Source organism: Canis lupus, chromosome 21 (assembly GCF_048164855.1).
Source record: "Canis lupus baileyi chromosome 21, mCanLup2.hap1, whole genome shotgun sequence".
In the NCBI taxonomy this organism is placed as follows: Eukaryota; Metazoa; Chordata; class Mammalia; order Carnivora; family Canidae; genus Canis; species Canis lupus.
The window spans coordinates 40,908,109-40,930,185 of record NC_132858.1 but is presented as its reverse complement, the minus strand read 5'-3'; the positions used below and the strand labels follow the sequence as shown (position 1 = coordinate 40,930,185).

Genomic DNA, 22,077 nt, shown 5'->3' with positions numbered 1-22,077 from the left:
CATGCACCATATTTATCATCCTCATCCTCATCCTCAGCAGCAGCAGAAGTGAGAAGCACCATTATGTTTCAGTGAGTACTTGTGAGGGTACAAGCATTGGGTTCTAGAAGCCCTTTCCGTGAGTTTGAGAAGGCTGTGCATCCCTTGTCAATCAGGCAGGTTTGAAGAAGGTTTTGAGGTAGAGATGACAATTTGGGAGTTGAGATCTGTATTCATTTTCTAGGGCTGCCATAACAAAGCCCCATTGACTGAGTGGCTTATATGACAGAAATTTATTGTCTCAAAGTTCTGGAGGTCAGACGTCTAGGATGAAGGTAGTGGCAGGGTTGCTTCCTCCTGAGGGCCATGAGGAAGAATCTGTTACAGGCTTCTCCCTTCTGGTGTTGTGGTGGCCATCTCTGGTGTTGTGAGGCTTGCAAAAGCATTATCCCTATCTCTGCTGTCGTCTTTACATGGTCTTCTCCCTATGCTTTCTGTCGTGTGTCCAAATTTCCCTTTTTGGAAGGACACAGTCAGGAGTGGTCCTGGCTTAGGGGCTAATCTGTGACTGCACTGTAACCTTATTACCTTTGTAAAGGCTGGATTTCCAAATATGGTCACACTCTAAGGTACTGGCAGTTAGGAATCCAACAGTTTTTTTTTTTTGGCGGGGGGGGGGGGGATGCAGTTCACCTCACAACAGGGTCATGGAAATAAAAGGAATTGTAAGAATATGTAGAAAGAGGACTGAGAAAAGGAGAAGAGAATTTCCAAAAGTAGTGTTTAATGCCTGAGAGGCATTATGAATAATATGAGGTCATTGGCTGCGGCAGCTCTGAGGGGGAAGGCAGATGCCTGATTTCCTGATCTGTGCATGGCCCCCAGTAGGCCCTCATTCCAGGGCCCAGCCCTACAGGTGCTTGATAAATTTTTGTTCACAAATGAATGAGGGCAAAAGGACCTCCTTGTATTAACACATAATTAATTTTCATTCTAGATGTGTCCAGAGAATTTAATTATTTTGGTTTGTTTTCCATGTTGAAAACATTCAGATGATGTTCAGATCAAAGAACATAAGGGACAAACATCCGAAAAAGATCCTAAGTGCTCTTTGTTTTAGTAGACACTCCAGAGAAAATGTTCACAGTCACCAGGAGAGCATGTATCATTACTAGAAAGAGATTTTTTGATAATTCAGTTCCCAGAATCCAGAACTCATATTTTTGTCAAAAACAACTTTGGAGTCAATGCAATCCCTTTATTGGTGTAAGAAACTGCAGAGATCAAGAACCATTTGCAGATTCTTGGGATAGACTGTTGTAGAAAAATCCCTCCCCCCATCAGAATGAGTTTTATCTTTAATTAATAATTCAGAAGATGTAACACATCTCAAAACAGTCTATGAATAACTCAGTCCTGGACAAATTGACACTTAAGTATGAGTGAATCATTATGCTCCATAGCATATTGCATCAGAACTCTGGGAAAAAACCCACAGTGAGACAAATGCCTAGCATTTTCAAGTGGTTATTACCCAAATGACCTAAACATCAATTAGGAAAAAAAAGTAGTGAGCCTCCCCCTCATCCTATTCTTTTGTCTGAAAGCCTGCATGTAGCAACAGCTATGTGACAGGCAGAGCTGTTTCTTCACCCAGGATTGCTGGAAGTCCTACATCATCAGTCTTATGCATTATAACACAGCCTATGGCAGGCTTTAATTACCCACAAATGTGCCACCTGTCGCCTTCTTAGCGCTAAATCATGAAATGCACCAGGGTTTACTGTGCAATGAGATTCAAACACTATACAGAGTTGCAGAATCACAGAATCCACAGAAGAATAAAGCTCAGGCTTCAGATGAAGCAATGTGGCTAGGGCAAATCTGGTCGATCCTATTCCCTGAGGGGTAAGGGATCCAGTCTGAAAACTGCACACAGTGCAGAGAGGAGATGGGTGTGAGCAGAAAGGGGACTTGGGGCCAGCCTCAAAAGCCCCATAGGAGAGAGAAAATATGACTCTCCATGTAGGATTATGGTTCTCCGAAGAGCTGAGAGACCCTGGAGCCTGACTGAAGGAAAGGCTTTGTGCTTTGGTGGCTGGAAGCTTTTGTGTAGCACTATGAATCCTCCTTCAGTGCAATTGCAGTGTGGGCTCTGTAAAGGCTGCAGCTGGGCATCCTGAAAAGCATTAAAGAGAACAAGAGGAAGGAACTGAAGACAGAAAGAAGACTGAGGTGGGACCACGTAGGTCAACTCTGGCCATTCACGGTGACTCCAGATAGGAGAAGACTTCAAAACCAGTAACAGGTGATGATTGCCCACATCATCACAGGCAGTCATGATTTGCCATCAGCAAGAATTACCTTTTCACTTGAGTCATTTCTGTCTCAGAGCAATTATTTTGGGGTCGAAAATGCTTCTTTACCCTTCAGCTCTGCAGCGTGGAGCATACTAGTGTAACAGACCCTAAAGGATGCCAGGAGGGCCCCAGATACCATCAATGAGAAATGTCACCAAAAATCCTTTCCTTTAAGACCTGAGGCATCTGTGATAACAGGCTCAGTCAGATGCTTTCTTTGAACAGTAAACTGAGGGCAGTGCATAGCTGAAAGAGGGGAGTGCATGGGGAGCAGAGAGTGCTAGACCTTTCCCAGGGTATAGAAGTCTCTGGTTGTTTAAGATTAGTATTGTGTTCTGGGTAGGGGGGACCATGGTAGAGCTGGGAGAGATTCTGAAAGAGATGTGGGAGGGAAAAAGAAGTGCATTGGTTGTTTACTGCTGAACAACAACATGAGTACAAACTTAGTGACTTAACACAGGACATATTTATTAACTAACTTTTATGTCCCCTGTCCCAGTATCTCTCACAAAACAGCAATTAAAGTGTTGGCCAGAATGGAAATCTCATCTGAAAGCTCGACTGGGGGATGATACAATTCCCAAATATATGGTTGTCAGCAGACTACAGTACTTTAAGGGCTCTGGGACTGAGGGGCTCAGTTCGTATCTAGAAGGTATCTTCAGTTTAGGGCCATGTGGGCCTCTCCAATGTGGCTGCCTGCTTCATTCCAGCATCCAAGCCAAGAAGTTTATAGAGACTCTGCGAGTAAGATGGAAGTCACAGTCTTACACCCTAATTGCAGTAGTGACATTCCATCACTACTGCCATATTCTGTTGATTAGAAACAAGTCACAGGTTACACCCACTCTCAAGGAGAGGGCATTACAAAAGGACAGAATACCAAATGTTGGGGATCAGTGGGGGACCACTTAGAGGCTGCCCACCACAGGGAATAAAGAGGGATAGCAGATATCTGGCTTTCTTCCCCACTGCTTTCTATCTCATATTTCTTCTGGTAATTATACCTAGATTTTCCTTTGAGGGAAAGCACTTTCTATTATTCCTTTTAAAGTAATTCTGGCAGTCTCAAGTTCAGAGATGGACACGTTACTCAAGTGTGGTCAACTGGAATGTCCTATGCCTGATGATAGTGACTGGCTTAGACTTGGACACACGACCCAACAAGAGCCAATGAAAAACAATGAAACTTTCTTGGGATCCCTGGAAATATATGGTTTATTTTTCAGAATGATTTAAAGCCAGAGAGGACTTAGGGTCTGGAGCTGCTACTCCATTTTCTATGGCATAAAGCCCAAGACTGAAGGTAACATAGCAGAAGAAGAACCAAGAAGAGATACCGAGTCTTGATGTTATTGTTGAACAAGCCTTGAATCCAACTGTGCCTTAAGTGAATTATTCCTACTGTGTTCAGTCCAGTTTGGGTCAAGTTTTCTGAGATTTGCAGCTGAAAGTGTCCTAATTGACAGATAGGAAGAAACTAATATTTATTTGACACATTTTAGGGTTATGAACATCCCATAGCTTATTTGAGGGCAACTTTTGACTCCTCCATAGTTTTTTTTCTTGAAGATTTTATTTATTTATTCATGAGAAACACACAGAAAGAGAGAGGCAAAGACATAGGCAGAGGGAGAAGCAGGCCCCATGTAGGAACCCCAACATGGGACTCGATCCTGGGACTCTGGGATCATGCCCTGAGTCAAAGACAGATGCTCAACCGCTGAGCCACCCAGGCATTCCACTTCCACAGTTTTATTTAGAGTTGACAAATTATTTTACCCATACTGATAAATATTTTACCCAAAATATTTAGCCCATTGTGAATTGTCCTAATGTGAGGCATACAAGAGTAGAGATAAGGGGGGTGGGATCACTTTCCTTCCATCTTTGACTTTGTGATATTTTTAGCAGCCTAGAGAACCATAGGGATTCCAAGATATTTATATATCCTTCATAGGAATTCATAGCTTCTTCTAGAGCAGATTTATGGCAATATACCTTATTTTTTAAAAAAAATCAAGGTAACTTCCAGCACAATGTCTTTATTGATATGCATTGTGTGCTTTGTACATTCTAATATTCTCTCACTCCCTTTCTGTACCTTCACTCCAGAAATGAAGGAATATGTGTTGACATTTCATTTTATTTCAACTTGCATCAGAGTCTTTTGGTGGCTTTGCCTGGCCTCTAAGTTAGCTCGAAGGCTGAATGTGTTAATAGGCTGTGTCAGGTGTGGGTGCACACACCAACTGGTTGGGTGTTAGGGCCATTAGTATGAAAAACAAACAGACCTAACTTTAATAAGCCACTAATATTCAGGTTGCTGTTATTTTTATGATATAGCTAATTGGTACCTAAAATGCAATCCCTGAATACAGTTCATTTATTTTCAGAGATAAAATGGGGATAATGGTTATATTGCAACCATTAAAGGGATTGCAATATAATGTCAAATATTAATGCAGTTTTATTTAATAAGCATAGACTGGTTACCTGTGCTGAGTACTCAACAAAATGTTGGTAAATAATTAATTTTTCAATGATGCTGCAAACATCATAGTATAAGTTTCTCTGAGTAAGTCTGACATTAGTTTATTAATGGCATGCTGAGGATTGTTTGATTATTGGATATAGTGTGATATAAAAACTATATAAATGGCAGAAAAACAGTTCATATAATATAAAAGGGACAAAGGTAGGGGCTATTTCCTAGACAAGTTCATTTATCAACAGTGATTTATTTTGCTCTTATTACAGCTTAGATCTAGGACTGTTGCATACCAATGGGTAGTTTGTCCCCTAAACAAAGGCACCTAGCCAAGGGAGTATTTCCATTGGATATAGAAACCAATCTTCCTTCTATTTATCAATCCTTTACCCTGGTGTGGAGATGAATCTACTATGGCTTGGGGGTGAGTAGGAGTTCTGCTCTGTGAATAGCCCATCTGTCCCTCTGTTAAGGTGAGTTGGGTGGAAGGAGTGAGCATAGTAGAAAGGTATGGCTGTAAAGATTAATCCACATATGCTTCCTGATCTTTAGGAGTTTAACTCAAGTGTAGGGTTTAGATAGGCAAACTGAAGATGCAATAAAGGCTAATGATGGTGTTGGAACATATGGTCCTGGCCTTGGAACCATAGTTGAGGAATATGATCTACAAATGAAGAAAGGGTACCTGGAATGGGGGAAACAGCAAGTGCAGAAATAAGTGGAGTGAAAGCATCTTGTCTATTCTAGGAATGGTAAATAGTTGCTACGGCTTGAACTTGCAATGTGTGAGAGAGGGTGGAGTGGTAGTAGGACAGGCTAGACCAGAGCTAGATAGAAAGGTGCTTCTAGAACAAGATATGGAGTTTGAACATCACCTTTTAGTCATGGGGCATCATTGTAGATTTGAAACCTGGAGAGCAGAGTGAATGAGGATGGGTTGTAAAGAGGGGATATAGAGATAGGGTCACATCATTCAGGTAAGAGATGACCAAAGTGAATCTTGGCATTGGCACTGGGAATGGAAAGAATGTAACATACACGTGAGATAGTTCAGAGGTATACAGCTGACCCTTGGACAATACAGGACTAACCTGTACAGTTGAAAATCTGCATATAACTTTTGACTCTCGTAGAACTAAACAAGATGCCTACTGTTGACAAGAAATCTTACTGATAACATAGTTGATTAACATATTTTGTTACATTTTGTATGCATTATGTACTGTATTTTTACAATAAAGCTAAAAAATGATAGGAAAATTATGAGGAAGAGAAAATACATTTATAGTAGCATATTATTGAAAAAAATTCATGTATAAGTGGACTTGCACAGTTCAAAACTGTTGTTCAAGGGTCAACTTTAGTCAAGGGTCAGCATGTAGTCTACATGCTCTAGTCTACTGTTGGATGGTGGTAAAGGGAGGGGCTTGGGTAGAGGTTAATAGCAATGTCAAAGGTATAGCAATGTCAAAGATGTCAAAGATGTACTACTACAACTCAAAGTGTAAAAAAACCCCACAACTTTTTAAAATTGTCTATTACTTAGTTCATTTTTGATAGCTCTTAACCAATAGTGAGGGAGAAAAAAACCTATATGAAAGAAACACCTTAGTTCAATTAAAGAAATCCCACTCTTCCATAGATCCTTTCAGGTTAAATCTATTTCTTCTGGTTAGACTCAGACTTTCAGGGTCTTTTTGCTTTACCTTGCTCTCCAACCTCTTCTTTCATGAGTATACAGATCATCCTTGGTTTACTGAAATCCACTGTAAGTTGAAAATATGAAAAGCCAAAAATGCATTTAATGCACCTAACCTACCAAGCATCATAGCTCAGCTTAGGGTGCCTTACACGTGCCCAGAACACTTACATTAGCCTACAGTTGGACACAATCATCTAACACAAAGCCTATTTGATAATAAAGTGTTGAATATCACATTTTCATTGAATACTGCAGTGAAAGTGAAAAACAGAAGGGTCATCAGGGTATTGGTTGTTCACCCTCATGATCCCATGGCTAACTGGGAGCTACAAGTCATTGTCCTCACCCAGTATCATGACAGAGGACTGTCCCATCTATCACTAGTCCTGGGAAAAGATCAAAATTTGAAATTCAAAGTACTGTTTCTCCTGAATGCATATCACTTTCACATCATCATGAAGTCAAAAAATTGTGAGTCACACCATCATAAGTTGAGGATCATCTGTAGAAGAAAGCTCATCTGTTCTCATGGTGATGGGAGGGGACTTTCTGGGTCTGGGCTGGTCCATGGTGTGAGGGCCCTACATGGGCTGTGCTCGTCCTGGGGCCTTGGTGTTTGTACTGGTGTCTCTGCAGTCATGTTTGGTGCCCAGGTCACCTGCTGCTTGCATTCACCATTTCGGCTAATATCCTTCCCTTCCAAGTCCTCACACTCTGTGGCCTCTTTTTTTAAAATTTTAATTTTTATTTATTATTATTTTTTAATAATAAATTTATTTTTTATTGGTGTTAAATTTGCCAATATACAGAATAACACCCAGTGCTCATCTCGTCAAGTGCCCCCCTCAGTGCCTGTCACCCATTCACTCCCACCCCCCTTCCTCCTCTACCTTCCACCCTCCTCCCCTTCCACCACCCCTAGTTCGTTTCTCTGTGGCCTTTTTGACCAGCTCCCTAGGCTCAGCCTGGCCACTGGTTTTTCCAGAACTTCTCTGGTCCCCTCTGGGACAGGCAGGAATTTCTGAGGCCCCTACATGCCTGAAGCAACCCTTGGGAAAGTGGAAACATTCTTGGGCACATTTGTCTGGTCGCCTGTCTTGGCTATTTCTAATCTGTGGCTCAGGTACCAGATGACGTAGATTTCTGGATGAGGCTGGCAGTTTCACAAAGGAAAACCAGGCCAAGGTCCTATCTGCTCTGGGGTCTTCAGAACCTATCAGGGGCTTCTTACTGTACTCTTGCCTACTGTCCACTCCCTGGTTTTGCCCCAGATTTGAGGGTATGCCTAGAAACTCTACCATTTTAATGCCTACCCCTAGTTCTAGCTCCTCCTTCCCACACTGTCTTACTTTGGCTAGAAAGGAGAGGAAGTAGATCACTGAGGAGTACTCCAAGATGTGTTTGCAAAGGTAGGCTAGATGATAGTGGCAGTGGGCAAAGTTATGGGTGTGGGGATAAAGGGACAATTCGCTCAGTTTAGACAGGGTGAATTTGAGGTGTCTGAGGTATTCTAAGGCATTCTGCATTTGGCAGAAAGAAATCAGATTTGTAGACAAGAATGGTTGTGGCCAATGGTGGTGATGGGGGGCCTCCTTTGTAACAAAAAGAAGCCCCTGAAAGAAGAACATATTCTATTTATTTATTCATTCAGTCATTCAATAAACATGAACTGAATGCCTGGTATGTGTCAGGGCCTGTTTTTGACTCCAGAGAAAGCAGTTAATAAATAACAAAAATCCTTCCCCTCATAGAGCTTACATTCTTCTGTTAGCACAAGAATGCCAGGGTGATTACAATTAATAACATCATTTTAACAGAAGAAAAATGCATTTCTTGGATGAGAATAGACCATACTATCCTCAGAAAAAAAAAAAACAAAAACAAATATTTCACAATGAGGAAAAAAAAGAAAGAGTAGTTGTGGCCAGAGTTGCAGGTTATGGGTAGTTCAAAACAACAGAATGGGTCAAGTTAAGGAAGGCACAAGAAAGAGATGGAGGGGAGGAGACCCTGGAGGATGAGGAGCTAGAAGAACCCTGGCAAGGAATGGTTGGGGAGGCAGGAGGAGGGTTCTCGCTGTCTCTTAGGCACGAAGCCTGAGCCCATCACATACAGACTCCGGAGAGCTTGAGGCCTCTTGGAAAGTGCACAGAAACCCACTTAAAAGGCATTACGGAAAGTTCATTTTGCCTTTCAAATAAAGAGGCATGCACTAGGCAAGCTGAAATGGAAGCTCAGTTGTCGGTAGGTAGGTTTTCAAAGGGAACAGCAGTAAAGGACAAAATTGGGACCCAGAGTCCTGTACTTGCAAGAAGGAAGGTCACCTGAGGAGCTGAGGAAGGTCACCTGAGGAGCTGAACGGGAGATTCCGGCCCCCGCGGGCTCTGGGGCAGGAGGAAGACGGATGCCAATGCCATTGCCAAGAAAGAGGGAGACCGACTCTGAAGATCAGGGCAGCGAGTGTACGGCTGCAGGGTGAGTTGTGGGAAGGCAGGCTAGCATGGGCATTAATCAAGGGAAGAGCAAAAGGAAAATGAGGTGCTTCAGGGCAGAGTATGTGGGAAGGAGAGCACCACGGAGATCATTAGGAGATGACCATGACTCCCTGGCACAGCAGGCTCTTGGGTCCGCAGAGGGCTGCTTCCTGCTCCAGGCATCGGGGCGGGTCTAGAGGCCCAGATCCTCAATGCCAAGGGCATTCTAGAAGAGCCCCCTGCTGTGCCATGGAAGGGGGAGGGTCTGAGGGCCTGGGGGCTTTGCCATGCAGCTGGGCAGTGCTGGCACTTCGGGGATCCATAGTGACCCCACCGACCTGGGAGGGTCATTATCAGAGGAAGGGAGTCTCTTCTCCAGGTAAGGCTGGTGCAACTGCCTGGATGTAACTGTGCTGCACACCTTTCCCATCAGCAAGTGTCTGAGACTCCGCTCACATCCAAACTTTGCTGTCTTGACCATGAGCCAGCCAGGACAAGGGCCCAGAGCCCATAGCCCAGAGCCCAGAGCCCAGGCCTTCTGGTTCCTGGGCCAGTGCCCGTTTGCAAGTCAGCAGACACCCTAAGAATAATTCCCATGCTTTTGTATTTTCATCTCTGAAAGGAGGATAGTAAAAATAGCTCTCACATAGGGGATTAGGACTGAATTTCAGAAGAGGGCAAAAAAAAAAAAAAATCTGAGAAATGAGCATCCTGTCACTAGGCAATTGTTCCCTGTTTTGAAGATTATGACCTAATCAAAATTACCCAGGTATTCTGCTCTGGAAGCTCTCAGCAACCAGACAGGATGTTTTTGAATGCAGGAATAAGAAATTAACTACAGGAGAAAAACCCCACTGAATCTTAAACATTATTCTCAAGGAAAAAAAAGAAACCTCCTCCAAATCATTTTCAGATTATACCAAGGAATTCTGTACAACTTATTTCTTGCTGAAGTGGTTAGGAAAATTTTATAATATGCACAGGTGAGTCAATCCCCAAAAAGCAGTAGCAAGGACAGGAGTTGGTTTTTGAATATTTTTTGAGAAAGAAAATACGGATGGATATATGGAAGAGATATTTTAACTATTAATCACTAAAAAAATTGAGACTTTTTCTGTTTTATTTTCATTTGAGAACTAGGCTATAAAAACTCATAAAATGAGAGGCTTTCTATTACTTCTCTTTCCTGGTTCTAAGATAATTCTATATAATTCTAAGATATATAATTATATAAATAGAATCTTAAAAACAAAACAAAACAAAAACAAAAACTAAAATTTATTTCAGTGAGTGTTAAAAATTTTTGTTTTTTACTTTGTAGGCTATTTTTTCCCATAATGTATCTATGGGAAATATATTTTCTGATCTTAAATAATGTTTTTAAAAGATTTTATTATTTATTAATGAGAGACACTGAGAGTAAGAGAGGAAGAGACACAGGCAGAGGGAGAAGCAGGCTCCATGCAGGGAGCCCGATGCGGGACTCGATTCTGGGACTCTAAGATCACACCCTGGGCCGCAGGCAGGCGCTAAACCGCTGAGCCACCCAGGGATCCCCTTAAATGATTTTTTATAGGAATTCAGATTTCCCTGATCTAGATAATTCTTTTTTTCCAAGTTCTTGAGTAATTAATTAAAAAAAAAACACACCAGAAAGCAGATTCCTTTTGTTTGTTTTATCCTTTTTATTTCTTACATGTGAGGCACATATTTTTGTCCTTAAGATTATTAGACTTTTTTTTTTTAAAAGATCATTAGATGCTTTAAAAGGACAAATGAGGAATAGTCTTTTTCTTTTCTCATGAGGACAAGAACCATAGTGGTAGCTCTGTGTATAGGAGGGGAGTCTCAGGGAAACTTTGCTTTTTTCCTCTAGTGCATACTTGCTCCCCCTGGCCTGGGCATACCTAGCTGATATGTGACACTGGGTTCCACCTAACCTGGCCTCCCTACCTAGGACAAGACGTCCATGCTAACATCAGCTGCTGCCATGTATGTTGTTGAAAGCAGCATCAAGGATAGACTAAGATACACTGGGGGAAAAAAAAGAAAAAAAAAAAAAGAAAAATCTTAGTGGTTTTTAACAGCAGAGGTTTATTTCTTGTTCATCTCCATCATGGGTTCTGCTCTATGGAGGCTCTGCTTCACATCTCCTCATTTGGGGATATATACTGGAGCAACAGTGACCATCTTGAGCAATCCTGGTCTCCCAGGCAGATTAAAGACAGGTCTGGAGGCTTCACATTGGCCATTAAGCTTTCTGGCCTGGCAGTGACACATGCCACTTCTGCTTGTCACTTACTGACTATAATTGGTCTCATGGTCTCATGGAAGTACAATCCCCATCATGTGCCAGGAAGGTGGGAAGCCAGAAACACTTGGTGAACAGCCTTAGCGATGGCTATAGTCATCCATGCAGAATGCATGTCCTTTTCCTTCTTAGGAGGATGCTGACTTTGATTAGTTATCTATCTCTCCCCCATGCTGCCCATGAAATTAGGTAAACCTGACCCTATTTTCCTGTTCCTGGAATAGACCTTGATGCACTTTAGTCAATTGAAAAAAATATATTTTAACCTGGTTGTAAATGGTTCAGGAAGGAAGACAAGACAATTCAGGCCAATGAGAGGCTATGAGAGCTTTGCAGAAGCTTTGGGAAGGTTTCTTCTCATTCTTCTGGGACAGCTTCTAAGAGTAACTCCCTGGTTTTCCCTGGATGTGAGGAGGAAAGCATGTAAGTCCAAATGTAACTCGCAGCCATTCTGTGACCCAGAGGAGCCAGCCACCATGGTTGTTGAGCCAACAGGCAGAAAAACCTGGGTACCTGATGAAATGACTGGTTGGAAGGTCAGCCAAACCTAAAGCCTCTCCTACCTTAGGATTTCCAGTTATCCTTGCCCAAAGCATCCAAACTGATTTATCTGCTTACCTGGGTTTTCTATCATGTTTTCCCTCCTCATGTGTAGTCCCTGATCCCAACCTGGGCTCCTCATTCACACTCTACTAGCTGCCTCTCCCTCTTGTCACAATTCACTGATATAGAGAATATAGACTTGCCTCAAACTCCCAGAATCATACAAATTCCTTCCTTTGGACACTGACTTCATGACCTTTCACATGTTGTCTGCTGATCTTTAACTCTCTGCCTCCAACCACTTGGACCATTCCTGGCCTGTTTGGAGTAGCAGCCCCCACACCAATGCTAAGAAGGGGACCAGCTTCTCAAAGACATTTTTGCTTCTTTAAGGCATGTCCTTTGTATTTTGTATGTCGCCTACACACTGGTTGAAACTAAAGTGGCCTGCATGGTCAAATGCAATAAAATACAAAAGGTCAGTGGAAAAGTCCCTTCACTCTGTCAGGGGCACATAGTATCACAGAGCTGTGCGCTTTGCAATTGATTTAATGACTGGCTTGCTTGAGCCCAAAATTAGGGTTGCACTATTGAAGCCTAAGCAAACTGATTTAAAGCTGCCATTGAAACATGTCATCATATCCCATCCATGAGCTGAAGGGTGACAGTAGGGCCCATTTCCGTGGCACTTGTCAGAGCAAAGAGCAGAAAGCCCAGCACCAGTTGGGCTGGGGTGTGCTTTTCAGATTCAGATTTTAATGGGCACATTTTAGGTGAATTCTAATAGGCATGAAGTTAACACATTTTCTGTGTCTCCCAGCCCAGCTCATTTACCATCCTAAATGTAAGAAGCTGTGCCAAGTTAACTTACCTCAAATAGTTGAGGAAAAATCAGGGATGAGGCAAAGCTGCGAGCAGTCTAAGAAACAGGACTATTCTGGGAGCTGTGTGGGGGTGGAAGGCATGGTGTTACTGATGTGACTAGACATGTGGAGTCTGAATTGGCCCTTTTCTTAATTATTAATACTTTCTAAAGCCATACCACGGAAGACCTGGACCTTTTACATTTGCTGCCCTTGTATCTAACAGGAATGATTCCAGAGAGACTGCTGGCAGGTTCTAGGAAAATATTCTGAGACTGACAGTTGCTTTGGGGAATAAAGAGACAGCATGTGTCTGCTTTCCCCCCGCCCCCCATTCCGTTTCTTTAGCTCATTTTATCAAGTCATGCAAAGCTTTCACTAATACAATTGAGGCTTACAAACTGTTAGAAGAATTGCTGTCTTAATGAACATCATTTAAGGAAGAGAGGAAGAAAGAAAGCAGGCGAGGGATGGGGAGAGAGAACAGAAGGCTGTTATCTCGCTGGTTTGGCTCCCTCTCATCCAGAAGGCCTGACTTTCCGGCAATGGGAAGGAGGCCGGGTCAAATTATGGTAATTAGGATCTTATGTGGCAGCTCATGATTTGCATTTCCTTCATTTCATTGTTTCTCTTCATGTTTGCTGGAAGACTAAATAATACACTTCTATGTTTGTACCAAAGGATTATTCTTGGGATTCAGAAGAGGAATGGCCATCAGAGAGCCTGTCTGGCTGGGTTTTCCAGAACGGTTTTCAGGGGGATGAAGGCAGGTGGTTTTGTAGAATAAGGTGACCAGTTTCCAAAGGACTTTAAAGACTTTAGAAAAGGATCATAAGATTTTAAGAATTTCCCTGTGGATCTATTATGCAGGTGCTGACTACCTAGTTTGATTGTGCAGGGGATTATCAAAATCATTTATTTTCCCCTTCTGTGTTCTATTGAACATATTTTGCCTTCCAAGAGACTTAAGTTGTAGGTAAAGCCCACAGAGAGTTAGGTATAGCTTATTTTCTCATCAAATGGAGGTCACAGTAATTTCTCCTATCAATCCAGCAAATGCCCTCTAGCCCAGGCTCTGGACTTTCCCATCCATAGTGAGATGTGATTGGCAACTTCTCGCTGATAAATAGAGATTCTGATTCTCTTCAGCTGCCAATCAACCACCATACAGATCACCTTTAAATTCACTTTATATTAAACAAGGATGAAAAAGAATAGCTTGGAACACCAAACTGCAGGATTGTTTGGATGTTCCTGGAGTATATTTTAACAGAATCATAATTTCCAGGGGCTACTTTTGAGAAGAACCCATTAGAGAAACATTGGCTCTCAAATTTAGTGTGATTGCACACATTGCTGTGTGATGAACATCTGCTTTTAAAGTAGGGGTCCATACTGACAGCCATCCTAATTCTACTTCTTTGCTATCAACACCAGCTCTGTAATTCCAATTACTCTACATCATTCCCCACCTAGCAAACTTACAGAGCCTTTCAGTGCATAGCCTTTTCTGGGAAGGCCTGTGGCAACTTTGCCCACATTCTGATTATTATTCAAGTCACTAATGGTAGGAATATCAATGCTATGCATTCATCTTGTGCCAATGATGACAGCACTGAGGAGCGTCGGGGCTGGGATCATCTGGTCCACCTTTTCATTTTGCAGAAGAAACCAGGGCTCAAATTGACCTCCCCCCAAATCTGTTGGCTATTTAGAGCAGATCTGGCAAGAGAATGCAAAGGCTTCTTTATGTGAACGATTTACTGAAGTATGTGTATTATACAGGAAAGTATGCGTGTCATACGTGTAAGCTCAGGGAATTGACAAAGTGGGAACACCTGTCTGGATAGCACCCAGCTCAAGAAACAGAATCAGTACCTTGAATCTCCCTTCCCAACTATACTATGCCCCCCGACCCCATCTTGACTTCTAGTACTTTAGACTAATTTTGATTTTATATTAATAAATCCAAAATCCTGTAAATCAGCACTCCCTGCATCACCCCAGCTTCTTTGGATGCCACATTCTCCTAAAGGGGGTAACACAAAACAGTTCAGGGGTTTTAAAGGAGAGTCAAATGCTACCGGGAGGTCATATGTCCATTAAAACCATGTTGGCGGCTCTGTACTCTTTCACAATTAGGGACAAGGCCACTTGATTGGAGCCAATGTGCTAAAAAACCAAAACAGGCCAAACCCAGCTCCTGTCTAGTCAGCTGTGACTGTAAGGCCACCTAGTTGGTTCTTGGCCACTCTGATGACAGTTATAATTCTATAAAGTGTGAGTTACAATCATTCTTTAGAAAAATTTATTACCATTTTTGTGGCTATTGATTTTCCTTCTGATATATTACCATCCTTGATAATATTGCTTTTTCATCACTAACATCTTAGTGGATCCAGAGAAAGAAATATCATGAGTACTTAGTAAATTTCTTCACAATGAATAACCAACTTTCTATATCTCATTTTTGTAATGCAATGCTAGTCTTTCTGTTTGCTTGTTTTCATTTTGGTTGAAATAGTCAGTTTTCTGTGACAGCTGAAATGAAATACTCAGTTTTCTTATCTCTCCTCTGTTTTCTCCCTTTTCTCTGGGCAGTAATATAAATCTACATGCTTCATTTACCACCCAGTTGTGCAGTTGACTGCATCTTATAAATGCTAGCAAATAGCAGGATCTGATACAGACGGATGGTCAGCTCACAGGATATCTGTGAGATCTGCCTGTTTTGGTCACGTATCCCTTTGCACAGATACTTATCAAAGCTTTATGGATGGAAATATAAGTGGCTGCAAAATTGGGTCTACCAGCTGTCCAAACTCTTTCAGCATGTCTGTGGATTATCTTATTTTTCTGCTCTGTAAGTTACTGAATATGGGAAAAACAGAATAGATCTTCCTCATCTAGTAAATGAAGGGGTAACATTACAGTAGTAAAAACAAGGTACAGGAAAACAAAGTGTTTGGGTTTCCTCTCCCGAGAGCATTTTATACAGCTATGTGCCTTCTTCCCCAGAGGCAGCAGAATTCTTTTGATATTTGAGTCTGGAAGCATGGGTAAGAGCCAAAAATGAAAAAGCTATTTAGTCATGGATAGTACCATGTCAAAGTGAACTGAAATAAGTAGCCATGACGGAGGTGATGAATTCATCTGTAATATAGTTTGGACTCACAGAGAATTCTAGCAATTTTTGGATTCAAAATGGGAGAGATATATGTTGTAGCTTCCAAGAAAGAAGCTGGCCATACAGAGATCTCTCAGATTAAAAAAAAAAAAAAAAACCAACCAACCAACCAAACACCCTAGGCTGCCAGCATGCTAGCTAATGAGGAGGCTAAGAGGCACACACTTCTATCCACTCTCCTTCCTGGGGTGTATACCTGTGTGGCGCTCTATCCTTTGGATGGTTGTAGGCAGCAAGCCCCTGTCTATGGAGGGAGGGATGGAGGGCAGAGATAGCACTGAGGGGAAAATGCTTTACCTTTGACTTAATTAAACTCTTTTAAATTATGCCAGAACTAGCCCCATCAATAAAATGTTGCCCACATGCTCGGTTCCCAGCCTTTTGAAATTTCCTTTGTACTTTTGTGTTTGTTTTGTGAACAAACAAAGTTTCCTGAAGCCAGGGAAGTCTAAGCCAATGACCCCTCCATTTCCTCAGATCAGATCACAGGAGTGACAGCTTGGTTACTGGAAAAGAATCAGCTCAGAAAGACAGTTCCAATTACACCGACAAGAAGCATGGAGAGAAAGGGGGCAGTTGTGGAGGTAACAAGAGAATATTAATCATAGAAAAACAATGAGAAAGTCTGGAACTTATGGAAAATATTCCAGAAAGTTCAAGATGCTCTATTCATGCTTTTCATTTATGTCAATGACATACAGAAAGACCAAATGACTTGGTGATAAAGCCACACATTTGAATAATATTTTTATAGATATGAACTGCTTTGCTTATCCTGTGTTGTTTGATTCTTATTTGAACCGGCAAGTAGAGAGATATACAATATATTCATTTTGTGTACAAGGAAATGACGCTCCAAAAGGTTGTCACTGGTTCAAAGTCACAAATGACTAGAAATCTGGTCGTCTAGCAAGCAGTCAAGTGTGAGTTTCAGTGCACTAGAATGTCCTTTTTAATGTATTTCAGGCGGGTAAGTTATAGCAGATGACATAAATTGTAATAACCAAGATTATGATAGCCTGTTCTAGACACCGTGGGTTTCAAAAGGAAGAAATGATGTGATGTTGTTCACAGGTGGTTTACAATTTGGTTGTAGAGTGTGGCCTCCATCCTGACACTGCAGGATTGGGTGGTACAAAAAAAAAAGTGTAAGCAAATTCCAGAAAGGAGACCTAAATATGGCCAGGCCAGGCTGGGAAGGTTTTCAGATGGAAAGCAGGATCTAGATGAACTGAGCAATGTACAGAAGCAGGTTCTGCCTGTGGGGAGAGCAGTGGGGTGTCTGAATCTGACCCAGGGAGCAAAAAAGCTACTTGGGAAACATCTTGATTTTTAGTTACATATAAGAAGATTTGGGAATTTGTGGGGAGAATTGCCACGGGTGGTGAATAGACCAGGCTATGAGGACTCAAATCATTTAAAGCCTCAGCATACACTTCAAGACTCGGATTTGCTTTTGGAAGCAACCAGGCAGCCAGGCCAGAGCACAGAGCCCTGGCAAACACAGATGATCCATTTGGCTTCTGCTATTCAGCCCTGTTGCCACCAGCTTTCTTCTTGTCCTGCAAGGCAATTTTGAATACAAAAAGATAGCAGGATAAATCAAGAAATTCAGAAACCCAGTGACAGATTTGGTTGGCTGGCAAATTTCACAATGTGTAATGTTACTTTAGTGCCTTCGTTACATGGTAGAGAGAGGAAAAACTCCTGGAAAAAGTTAGGGCCTGAAATCAATATGAATGTTGACAAAGACTCTTATATAGGACTTCACTCCTCCTCGAAGATGTATACGGAGGGGAATTCTCTCAAAGAACATCTAAGTCAGCCACAGGGCTTGTAATAACGGAAAGCAACAGCTTATGAATGGAGTAATTTTTGTTTTCCTACAGTTCTTTAAGGTATCCAAACCCTTTTTAAAAAAAGATTTTATTTATTTGACAGAGAGAAATAAAGAGTGAGAGAGGGAGAGGGAGCGCACAGCAGAGGGAGAGGGAGAGGGAGAGGGAGAGGGAGAGGGAAACGGAGAAGCAGGTTCCCTGATCAGCAGGGAGCCCAATGATGGCCTTGATCCCAGGATCCCAGATTATGACCTGAGCCGAAGGCAGATGCTTAACTGACTGAGCCACCCAGGTGCCCTATTCCAAACCCTTTCTAAGGTACACATGGATTTCGCAGAAAATGATGGGGAGACAGCGACTGGTGCCTGACAATAGGAGCCAGTTTCTTCTGGTAGGTGGGGTAGTAGGACATGCAGCTGGAATCTAGGTTGCTCTGTTAATTTTGTTTTTCTCATGGCAGCATCCTGTGCAGATAGTTGAAGGTGGTTGGAACATGAAAAAGGCCAGAAACCCAGTAGAGTTAAAGAGGTCCCCATTAGCATTTCTCCCAACCTCAGGAGTCTGTTGGGGTTTACAAGCCTTAAAACTGACCTATTCCCTTACCTCTGTCCCTAGGACTGTGCTAGATTGTATCCATATATTTTATCAAGAACATCATATCCTCATGAGGTATAGTATGAAAGAGAGAAAGAGAGAGAGAGAGAGAGAGAGAGAGAATTTAAGTTGTGCAGGTTGGCTACTGGCCTCCATTCTAGTTAGGGAAGGCAAGCTCTCAGCGGGCATGTGTCAGGGGCTATAAATTCATCTATACTTGCTTCTTCTCAGGTCCCCTGTGCTTTCCATAGTGTGAGCATCTTGCCATGGTGTGTATTTTAGAGTTTAAAGAAATTATTTTTCCATAAATACAAGAATGGTGCTCAACCAGGAAGCAACAATTGCTTCCCATGCTGGTGGGAAGAAATGTTTGATGTGTTGGATATAGAGACACGGTGGTGCTTTCCTAAAGGGATTCTCGAGGGCAATTGGCTCTACATAACTTTTTGCCCCGACACTGACTTTATCCACAACTCCTGTGTAAATGCAATCTTGTTGAAAGATGAGAGAGAGAATGAGTGAAGGTGAAGAGAAAGATGATAGAAGCAGCAAGTATGGCATCGAGGACTCTTTCACCAGCACTTCAGGACACTGAGTCCTTGCCCATGAGTGGTCCCAAGTTCCAACTGTTCAAGTAGCATCTTTCTCTCTGGCTTTAGCAAGTTTCAGTGCATTCATATGAGGAAGGCAGGGAAAAGACAGCCCTACCCTCATTAAAAACAAAAAAACCCCCACGAAAGTCAAGGTACTGACTGGCCTCAGTCAGTGAGAAGCATTAGACATTGAACTGTGGATTCAGTTTGTCTTCTTACATGTATAATTTAAGCACAAAATAGAGCACTACATGCTTTCTCAACAGCGAGAGAGCAAACATAACAGAAAAAGGTTTTTATAGTCCCATTGGAGGAAGCCCTACAATAGATTGAAAAGATAAAGTGTGAAATGGTGTGTGAAGAGAATGAGCTAAGTTAACGGAGGAGTCAGTCTGAAAAGCTGTAGCTGACAGGATTCGGGATGGAGGATGCTGATGCCTTCTGGAAAGCGTGGTCGTGAATAGTCTGTTGATACTCCTTGATACATGCTGAGCTCTCCAACAGGCTGTAGGTGATTCTGTACTGCTTATTTGACTACATTAGTTGACCTAAGTCACATGTCAGAGATTATGAGAACAGAGCTAGGAAATCTGCTGAGAATACTCGTCATGGAGGAATTGCGTTTTCTTCCATGTGTGAACAAAGAGAAATGGTTTCTACTCTGTCTATGGTACTATGCATGATTTATAAAAGCATCACTAGGGACAGGTTGTATTGCATGGGGTTTAAGAATTCAATGAGAAAGAATGTAAGGAAGACAATCATCTCAAATCTATTGTTCTCATGCTTTCTATTGTTTTAGGACATGTGACTACACTGGGAATGAGCTCACATTACTTTTTGGCTTCATACCTGCTGTGTTTCAAGAAGTCACCCGAATTATACTGAAAGCACTTGTAAGACTCTCCTATACCTGAAGGGCAGAGAGCTGAGTAAGGAGAACAGGAGGCCTCAGGGATCATGCTAGGAGGGTTTCTGCGTGATTCCCAATGCAACGGTGAGCACGAGCCCACTTCAGAAGGGAAGAATATCTGCCATATTGCCCACTGCTGAAAACATTTAAAAGACAACAAAACAAAGCATGAAGGTAAGTGGCTTGCGATAGCAAAGATGCAGCATGATAATTACAGGTTGTAACTAGGCCTAGTCGCACCCGGGGCATGATGAGAGAATTTTCTAGAACTGTCTTGTTGGTTCTGAACAATGCTGGGTTTTAGTAAATATATTACATTGTCTCTTTAAAAGTTATTGTTCTAATAATGCAAATGCATTCATATGATCTGGGTAATTAAACTTAATTGTGTAATTAGAACAAACGAGCAGAATTAGATTGCACTAACCATATGTAACAACATTATTAGGTACATAAATCTTTTCTCCAGTTTTATATGGAACCCATCCTCCTGCCCCTCAGAGTAGCCCACAATGAACTGTCCCACAAGACCATGAACTGTCATCTTGTGTTGTTCAGGATGGCACCTATCATTTCAGTCCCCCTTACTCCCCCCACCTAAAAGGAATTATACATGGCACTAGAGGTATGCTAGTGAGGACCCATGCCTAAGTAACAGATTCAGAAAGTCGATTCTATGACAGTAATAATAGCTGCTATTTATTAAGCAATACATTACACCAGGTATTATATTAAAGCAATCATTTAATATATAATTTCATCCAAAATTGGATAACTCTAAGAGGTAGATGTTATTCTTATACTTACTTGACAGAGGAGGAGGCTGAGCAGATAGCAACCCAGCTACAGGTTATTCTAAAGCTCAGCTCTTAATTATGCTACTTTGATAAAACTGACTATTTTAATTCTAAATATTGCCAGTTAAAGAAAGCCTCCACTCCCTGCCTTTACATCTTTCTTTGTAGACAGCTGGATTTTATATAAACATTTCAGTCTGTAACCAGTAGCTGAGCCAGGTATGGACCATTGAGCTAGGGTAGGAAAATTTTCAAAGTGAAATTGTTTCCATCTAGTTGTATTGCTCCTTGCTGAGTGTTCATTTAATACCCATGGATCATGAGTTGTTTCCAAGAAGGGAAGTTGGGGATAGTGGAGTCTCTGTCCACAGAGAAGGTCTGGCATGGACACAGACATGGAATTATAGAAGGGCCCAGCACACGAGGGTTAGTGTGTCTGCAATGTAGGGGATTTGGGGTTGGAGAGGAGGACTGGTGGAAAAGGTGGGGGTCAGAACACAGGGGCATTGTTGGTCTCGCCAATGCTCATGGAATGAAATCTGTAGGAGGTGGGAGTGGATGGTGGTGGTGGTGGATGTGCTAAAGAGGTTAAAGCTTAAGCAACATTACTACTACTGAGATTTGTCCTTTAGAAAGAAAAAACTAGCACTAGTGTGGAGAATGAACTTCTTGGGGGAGCAAGTGCAGACAAGGACTTACTGCCATAGTCCACTTGAAAAAAGATGAGGCCCTGGAGAAGGAAAGAAGTGGCCAGATTCTCCAGACATTTCCAGCTTAAGGTCAACTGGATTTGGATAATCAATAAAAACAGGCTGGGAAATTTGAGGACAAAATTAAGCAAGATTACAGGAAGGAGGTGGTTTTTCTTGTTGTTGTTTTTTTTTGGAGAGAGGGAGAGAGAGAGAGCCTGTGAATGAGCAGTGGGCAGGGCTGAGGTAGAGAGAGGGAGAGAATCTCAAGCAGACTCTGCACTCAGTGCGGAGCCCCAAGTGGGGCTCGACCTCATGACCCTGAGATCATGAACTGAGCCGAAATTAAGAGTCGGATGCTTAATCAACTGAGCCCCCCAGAAGCCCCAAGAGATTCTTTGCTTCCCCTAGGAAAGGTTAAATAAATTAACTCTTGGATATGTTGAAGTTGAAAGAACCATGGGATAGTTAGCTGGAGGTGTTCAGACAGCAGATGGAGCCTCAGGTTGAGTAGGGCTAGAGATCTAGATATTCATTTACTACAGGTATTTACTGAGTGCCTACTAAGCTCCAGGCCTATTTTAGAGACTTGGGATAGAGCAGAGTAGAACCATCAACATGTACGTGGCTAGTAGAGCTGGGGTGTGGCTGAAATCCTCAGCAGTGCAACAGCAGGAAGAAAGGATATCTGAGGCCAGAACCCTGAGGAATCTGCACCCAAAATGCGGGTGGGGAAGGGGGAG

At 42.2% G+C, this 22,077-nt stretch overlaps 1 protein-coding gene across 3 annotated transcripts in view; it reads right to left on the bottom strand.

The window, feature by feature from the left end:
- The window catches only part of LHFPL3 (LHFPL tetraspan subfamily member 3), a 559,454-nt gene that overhangs the window by 97,228 nt on the left and 440,149 nt on the right, over window positions 1-22,077 (bottom strand). The gene's annotated exons all lie outside the window — the stretch shown is intronic.